This window comes from Papaver somniferum, chromosome 3, assembly GCF_003573695.1.
Source record: "Papaver somniferum cultivar HN1 chromosome 3, ASM357369v1, whole genome shotgun sequence".
Lineage (NCBI taxonomy): Eukaryota > Viridiplantae > Streptophyta > Magnoliopsida > Ranunculales > Papaveraceae > Papaver > Papaver somniferum.
Genome location: NC_039360.1, coordinates 75,584,001 through 75,592,866, shown reverse-complemented (window position 1 = coordinate 75,592,866; position 8,866 = coordinate 75,584,001). Strand labels below are relative to the sequence as shown.

The 8,866-nt window shown below is 33.9% G+C and overlaps 1 long non-coding RNA gene across 6 annotated transcripts; it reads left to right on the top strand.

Annotated features, from left to right (window-relative positions):
* The first annotated feature begins 2,985 nt into the window (after positions 1-2,985).
* On the top strand, positions 2,986-6,155 carry LOC113356524. Of its 6 annotated transcripts, none has more exons than XR_003363036.1 (7): positions 2,986-3,308; positions 3,409-3,681; positions 3,805-3,950; positions 4,049-4,163; positions 4,942-5,094; positions 5,481-5,627; positions 5,733-6,155. It is a non-coding gene; the product is annotated as an uncharacterized LOC113356524 (long non-coding RNA). The 6 variants fall into 6 exon arrangements; XR_003363035.1 differs by having other exon boundaries at positions 5,394-5,627; XR_003363038.1 differs by lacking the exon at positions 5,481-5,627 and having other exon boundaries at positions 3,570-3,681; positions 5,733-6,131.
* Positions 6,156-8,866: the final 2,711 nt, after the last annotated feature.

Genomic DNA, 8,866 nt, shown 5'->3' with positions numbered 1-8,866 from the left:
CATTCAGAGACTTATCTAATTAAACCAGTTTTCAAACTAATTATCATGTGTAACAATAGATTATGACTGAAAAACTGTGTGAGAGATAGAGGAATGGGGATAAACAAAAGCGCATAACTTTTCTGGAATATGTGGGATATCGTGGATGAAGTTATGGTGTCAATTATCGAGCTGGTGATAGATATTGATGTAGTGTTGTGGATATTTGAGTCATTTAAGAGCATGTGATGAATAAAATGGTGCTAGAGGACTTGTAGGTGGATGTGAATTTTATGTTTGTGGAAAAAAGTGGTAATGTTGGATCGAAGAGGTGGTGAATGGATCAGTGATGCATCTGAATTTGGAGAGAAGGTAAAAGCTCATCTTTAAAGAGTTTTGTCAAACACTTTAGGTGCAAGGTATTGTATTCCTCTCTTATGTATCTTGAATGTCTTTTATACATGAGTTTTACCCAACAATTTCAACTTCAGAACAAACCCACCTTCTTGATCATCTCAAACTCGTAAACATTCATTAATCATCGCCATTCATCTACTATTTTAACGAATGCAACTCTATTTCAATGGCGACATTCTTCACTGATTTGTAGTCACCAAACTCGTGTTTGTCCTTGCCACGCGAGTATTACTGTTGACTCAGATAACTCGGTAATATGTGGTAAAAGTAACGATTGTAGGTATTGTTAATTAAAAATTGTTAGGGGGGGAATGCAAATTAGGGATATTTGAAGGGGAGCAATCGCAAAATACCCTATTATATTATTTCAGAGAGATTATTAAATAATCGAGTATTAACTAATGGAGTTTCAACTGTAGATTTAAGTTACCTTTGGTAATAATTCTCTTCATGTAATTCACTTAAGCTAATAATTTTTCGACAAATTCAAACTATAGAAAGAACCTCATTGCAAAATAAGTTCTTTCGAAAGAAACGATTTTTTGTATCTTAGAACACAACTTTGATTTAGCATATGAGAATTAACCTAGGTTGCAAGAAATTCATTGCTAACATCCTAAGCAACCCGACCTTGATTGATTACTATGAATTGGAAGCATCTTAAACACAAAAACGCAATCCTTACACTCATATGTATCTTGTTAAGGTTGTCTTCCAAAGACCTAAGGATCTTATCTTGAAGAAAGACAATTTCATAACTTGTATATGTGTTTTCACTGTGTATAATTCTTGTTTATGCTAAGGTCATTCTCTTCTGATATAAGGACATTCAAGAATTGCGGATAAAATCCAGATTTGGTAGAAAACAAACAACACAATTGAGTATAACTCTTATCTACTGAAATCTTGTTTGTGAGTTTTTCATAAAAAATACATCTTAGTATCAATTCCTCCGGATATAGGAAGGCTAAGGTTTATTTATGTATTGAGTTTGAATATGAATGTTTTCACCAGTTACATTCCTTATTTTGTCAGCAATATGAGCAATCTTGGCCAACTATATCTGGAGGGAGATCAATTTTGCGGTCCAATCCCTCAAGATATAGGAAGGTTAAAGTCTTTTTCTCCATGTGGTCCAATCCCTCAAGATATGGGAAGGTTAAAGTCTCTTTCTCTCTTAGTTTTGCACACCAACAGTCTTATCAGTTCAATTCCTACTTCTTAAACTAATTTGACTATCCTGAAATTATTGGATATCAGTAAAAATCAGTTATCTAGTATCATCCTCGGGAAATCGGAAATCTAAAATCTATTGATTTTTTTTATCTTTGTCGACGAATAAATTCACTTGTTTCATCCCTTTTCCTGTTTGCAATTTGAGAAATCTAGTATTCTTAGTTATTGATCAAGTTTACTTTATGATTCTTGTGAAGATATAAAATTAGGTATATCTATAAGTTTTGAAGAGAATAAACCTTAGTATTGATATTTATATCCATCTAAATTAAGGAAATCGATCTTCATATTCTTGATCTTGAATCATAAAGGAAATCACCAAGCGTCATGTTGGAGGCAAGGTAGACCTAGTCTTCACAATAGATTATGAAGTAATGTTTAGGGTGGCAAAGGATATAAGCTAAGGGAATGAAGTACGTAGATTCTTGCAAAATCAACACACATATGGGTACAACTGCAATAGAGTATCTCAAAATGTTTATTCTGTCTCAGCTACATTCCAGACTAAAACCTTATAATAGGTTAGTGTTTGTAACGACTTGGTAAAATCTGTGTGTTCAAACCAGATTGGGTCCCAGATTTTCTGATGTATTGCATTTTCCCAGTTAATAAATTTTATGGTTGTTAGAGCATTTGCCGGTTGAACCCTTAAGTTTTGCTATCTCAAGCTTGTTGTCAATGTTATGTGATCAAAACTATATCTTGATTTCTAGTCTACTGAGTCAATTTTCGGATAGGTTAAAATTTTAGTTGAGTATTAGAGATCACCCTTGAAGACTGAAGATCGGCGAAGTCATTTGGAGAACTTTTGTATCAGGTATGTGAAGACTGAACCATTATATTTTACTCACTATACCATCATCCTATCTATTGTGACTATGTCGTATGTAGATTTACAAGAAGATGTTTAGAGTCAAGCTTGTCTTGTGAAAAATCTCGAAATATGATTTAGCGATTAGATGTTCAAAGGTCCTTACCTTAATAATATTAGTTTTATGAACTAATTTGCGTATCAATTAAAAATTGCCCATACAGAAAGGGCTAATAATCACGCTTTTAAATGACAGGTTAGTTATGTGATTTGGATTTCACAAATAAATTCCGTCATATAACATGAAAATAGTGGGATCCACCATTTAACATGAAAAAGCCGTCATTCTTAAACATGGTAATTCAGTAGGTATGTGATTCAGCGGTGAACCACCAAAATCACATAATAAATCCGACAAATATTTTGGTTTTTTAGACCCCACTACAACTCTTGTATTGTGCGCTCAACAATGACTAGACACATGTAGTACCGAGTTTTTATAAGGTTAAGAATGGTTAGCCACCGATAATTTGCCATAAGTCTTCAAACCTATTTCTGTTTTTTCGCTCAGCTGGAAATGACTCCCAACCTCGTCCTTATCACCCGTATCATTTAGCTTTCAGTTTTCTTTTATCAAAAACATTGAAAAGTGAAAACCCTAACCGTATCTCTCTGAAAGCCAACCTACTGGAAAAATCATTCCACATACAAGCTTTGCCTTCTTTTTTTTTTTTCAATCTGTAGCATACTATGAACAATCGAGCTTCTTTTCTCCTTCTCTTCTTTTATTCTCCTTGTCGTGTCCACAGCTTGCTCCACAACTAGCAAAACCACCACCTCCCATCACCACCGACAACATCACCAGGTCTACCACCTTCTTCTTCTTCTTACTATTGATTTTGATGATTTTAATTTTTAGATAATTAGGTTGGATTTTAATTTCGATTTTGATGTGTTTGTTTTAGGGACTGGGATTGATTCCTTCAGAATTTTGAGGGGGGTCTTTCGTTATTTTAGTGAAAGCCATTTCATAAGTTCTTTATCTGTTATATTTTGTATATTTTAACTTGATTTCTTGATTAAATTTTTGAGTTTTGGTTTTTGATTTTATCCTATTTATTTTCAGAAATGACAGGAAAATGTAAAGGGTCTTTTTCAACTTTCAGAAATGTAGATGGAAGAATAGTTCCTTCTGCAGATGATGAGGTAATGGAGGTAGACGATGTTCTTCTCGATATGTATGTATTCATTTTTCCAAATTTTGTTCTCTTTGTTAACTGATTTTCCTATTTGATTTCATTCGATTGATTTGGTTTTTTAGTTGTATTGATTCGTTTTGATGGTGTTGTAATTCCATAAAGGTGAAACTGTACCTATTGCATAGATGGAAATCAATGGAAAAGATGAGGAGTTGTAACTTTGAAGATTCTTAAACATAAACAGAGTGAGATAGTTCGTTTGGTTATCATACGATCTAAGGCATTGTAGATCTGTGCTAGTCATAGAGGTTTGTCTTTTTTTTTTGAATTGATTTTGGGCTTATTTGAGGTTTTGATTTAAACTGTTAGATTTGGTTAAGGGGGTTATTATGATTTTGATTTGTAGTGTTACCAACAATTTCTATTCAAGAACATGCTATGGTGTGTGTTGCACACTACTGATTTCTCTGATGGTGAATTGAAAGAAGAGTTGTTCTCTGTTCGAATTGCATCCATTGAGAGTAAGTACCTGCTTTAGATTTTCATTGATTTTAATTTATTGTATTGGTAATGGTTTTGAAGCACAGGTTACCATTAGGATTGTCTTTGTTTTCTTGTTTGGTTGCTCATGTTGATAGGCATACTAACTCAATGTGTGTCATATGGTTTAGGACATATGCCGGAGTGTTATATTTTTGAGTTGGGGCTTTATAGTGATTGTTGTGCATAGATCCATTTTCTTCTTGATTTTTTAGTTATTACAGATTCAGTTGACATTATGTCTTAAGTTAATGTAATGCTCTTTGGTTGGCTAAGTTAGTTCAATATTTTCATGGGATGGGCTTACCAATTCAATCATAGTAGAAAAACGCTAAGGGTATACATGTTAATTCTGCTATATGACTTAGTAATACCATTAGTTGCTTAACTGTTTGGGTCTCATAAACATAATTGCAAAGTAAATTTTCCAGAATTAATTGACAAGTCTTGATGATTCTTAAATGGTCAAGCCAACATTTGATAAAAATTTTGCATTCTTCTTCAAACTGTTTGCAATTAATATGGTTAAAATGAATGCAAATTGAGTATATTCCCCAGAAATGCGCATTCTAAGAGTTTCAATTTTGTAGATGTAAACATAACGTTCTCGAGGCATGTAACTAAACATACCATCACATGAGCCAATTGTTATTGTTGCTAAAGCCATGGATACTTCTCTCCTTAGTATGTTGCTTTCGACTTTGTATATTTTGGTCGAAGTTTTTCTCATAAATCGATGAATGTTCTATTGCTTTACAGTACCGGAATACTACCTAAGTTGCTGAATCAATGTTTGGGGTACTCTTTCCTTCTTTGGTGCTGGTGTATCTTATTTGGAAACAAAGCTAGATGCAGGAAGACAGAATTGACACAGGAAGACATGATCAGACCTCCACTAGCTCTTGTCAGCAGGTGAATCTTTCTATAAATTTTATGTAATCAATAAGAATGCGCATATGCTGATGATAAAGTATGAATTATATTAGAGATGAAATATGCAAGGTCAACCAATTTATACCCAAATACTTATTTTACTATTATGATTTTATCTGTCACGTAACATTTGCTGAATGCGTCAAGTGATGTACGTCCAAGTAGCATGGTTGTTGGATTTTTTCCTTGACTGTTAGGCATCATACTATTCCACAATATGTTTTATGAGAGTAGGTTAATTCCACAAAGGAGTTCAATGTCCCTATTCATGTGCGCAGCTGTACAGATCTGGAGCATTCACAGATGAATTTCCGATCATGTATGCAGAATTTCTTATCCCCCTCTACTTGTCATAATTCTACTAGGCAAACTACACAAAAGTTTAAATACTTTTCTTACTGGACAACTGAATCCTCCTGCGAGTCTATGAGCCACAGGGGAAGAGTACAAGTTTGTCTCCCTTTCTAGCTGGTACCTAGATTGTTTCCACATCTTCATTGTCTATCTCAAAGGTTGTTTCTTCCTGTTTTCGTTATATACCTTTCATGTTGTAACATTTTATAGATTTGATGTTTGTTGGGAGTGTTTTTAAACTAACTTGGCATCTGCGTACACAGGATACTGGGATTACTCCCCTTGCATATTGTTTTTTGAGGAACTGAAGGGAGCTGTTGCAAGTGCTTTTGTTGATTTTACTACGTCACCCAGCAGTGCCGAATATAACTGCCTCGTTAACGAAATAGTGGATCCAAGTGGGATGTTATACGATGTATATGGAATACTTCGGAGATGTTTCCCTAGGTCATATGATTAGGCGGCGAAAAACTTCTGTAAACAGGAGAGACCTAACTAAAATGCAGATTATGGCAGTTTTAGTAGATTGAATGTTTCAGTTCAGATTTTGAAGTGTGATTTTGAGTTGTAATTGCAAAATGAATGTATCCTCTTTTGTTTGTAATGTAAAACTGAATTCATCTTTTAAATGCAATGTATACCTGATTCCAGATTCTATTTCAGATTCTGCTGATTCAGTTCCAGAATCCATTTCAGATTCAGCTGATTCAATTCCAAATTTAGCTTTAGCTGATTCAGTTCAAATATATATTCACCAAAATAAATAAATAAAAAAAAAAAATATCGGACGATGCAATTTATATTATTATATATTAATATTTTATTTACATTGGGACACATGATTTATGACAAAAGTCCAATGTCATTCTAAATAACAAACGGTTATTGTTATTCTATATTACAAACTTGCTTGTCATTCTTAACAATAAACCGGTCTCGTGATTTTACATAATGGTTTTTGTTCGTTTTTTATAAAGAGTCACACCAAATATATAACGGTTCGAATAACAGATGAAATCCGTGATAAATCATGTTTTATAACAGACTTCATTCATCATTTATACTCCCTTCTGGACTAGATTATATCACTTGGGAATGTTTCAAACATCATAAGAGAGAAATATAAACTTACTGAAATTTCTACTCGGGGTGGGTTAACGAACCAGCTTGCAAACCATAGATATTCGAGATATAGAAATACAGAAAGGTTCCCGAACTAGTTTTCAAACCGCAAGTTCAGTTGGGAACAGTTCACGAACTCCGTTGACGAACCGTGCTGAACTGATTCTATAAGTTGGATGAATTGGCTAGCAGTTGGCGAACACGATTCACGAATCGTGATCAACTGAGTTTGGTAGTCTAGTTAGGTTGGCGAACTCGGTTCACGAAACGAAGCACCCTAACTCATTATCAATCTTTATGGTTTGAAAACCGTTGTACCAACTGTCCCGATAATGTTTAGCAGATGCTCGAAGACTTATTATTTTAATGTGTTTAGCATTAATAGAACTCTCTTAAATAACTTTTGGTTTTTTGTCTGACTTGCCAAACTGAACAATCATTATACACGGTTCGATAACTGAACCTATGTGTATAGTCTTTTATTGTAGTTTGAAGACCTAATTTGTTTGCTTGATTCTCAAGTTATCTTAACTTGAATTCTAAGTTAACCATGTTATTTGAAAACTATAAATAGAGCATCTTTGTCAACTGCAAATCAATTCTTGACACTTTGTGTCCTAGTTGATTCTAGAGTCGTCTCAATTGAACTTTTAGGTCTACGACTAAAAAGACTTCGCTTGGGGATTCGTGAAGCCAGGTCCGACCATCTTTACCTTGGCAGTTCACGTATCCTGATTTTGCTTTTATGTTATCGAGGTTTCCGTAATCTCTTTTAGGCAAGATAAATAGTAATCACAAAGTTCTTTTCGTCTCAGACTTTGTGATTCCTCAAGATAGACATCTAAAGACTGATCTTAGTTGATCTTTCGATGATTATTCTTGAGAGTTGGTTAAAAATCTATCCGGCTCTTTGGGAGTCGTAAGTTTCGGAGTTGTGAGGTTTGATAGCCTGTCTATTGCAAACATATTTCCACACCTTGATATTTGATCTAAACAGAAATAAAATAGGCTTATCTGTTAGCGGTATATTGGTATCAAAAGTCTCCACTTCGGTTGAATGACGTCGGCTAAGGGAATCAAGTGCATAAAACCTTGTTAGGTTCAAGAGACACAAGGAGCGCGACTGTAACTGAATCACTTAAAGACTGGATTCGGTCTTAACTACATTCCAGTTTGAAGTCTGATAGTATGCTAGTGTATGCAGTGGCTTAATACGGTGTGGTGTCCAATCTGGACGAGGCCCTGGGGTTTTTCTGCTATTGTGGTTTCCTCGTTAAAAAAATTTCTTGTGTCTTGTGTTTTTCCTTTTCCGCATTACATTGTTTATCTTTATATTTGGATTTACACAGGTTTATATGTATTCAATCTACGTAGTAGTATGCTTAATTGTAATCGATTACGAGACTAATTTCTTGTAAAATTTGTATCTTGAAAAATAAATAACAAGTTTAATCACTTGGCAGAATTCCGACTGAATTATTTGGATACAACCAAATTGATCTTGGATATTGATTTTTGAGATCGTCCAAGTAATCTGCTTAACAATCAGGTTCACGGACCTTGTGTCTAAATACATACTTATTGATTATAGGTTGAGATATTAACTCTATATACATACTGTCAAGGATCATTAAGTTGGTCTACTTGCAATTGTTTTAACTTTTATCTATACAGGTTGCGAACGAAAAAGCTGGGGGTATTTGGTATCCCCAGCATTTTCTACGGTGTTTTGTTTTACCTCTATTTTCCGCATTACATTGATTTTATCTTTATAACTAAAAGTGCAATCAGATTGTATGTTAATCAATCCTTGTGATTTATGAGTATTTAATTGATATTATCCAAGGATATTTGTTGTTTGCTAGATTTAATCTTTGATTGAAGTTCTCACAATGGATAAATCTATAGGTTCCGTAACAAAAAAGTTTGGTTGTATACTTGGTATCCTCGTTTTCATTTCCAATGCCAGTGGAGGTAGAAAAGAAATTGAACAAATTAATGAGAGATTTTTTGTGGGAGGGTTTGGTTGATATAAGAGAATTTTTTGGGTGACATGGGTCAAAATACGTAGAATTCATAGACTAGGGGGGTCTAGGTATTAGAAATTCGAGATTAACTAATAAATTATTACTTTCAAAATGAACGTGGAGGTTTAACAGGAAAATTAAAAAGTCAGGAAAATCATTCAAGAAAATATAAAATGTAAGGAAGATGATTTGTGGATTAAATATTTTAAATTTACCTCATGGAGAGGTATTTGGAGAAGAATCCAAAA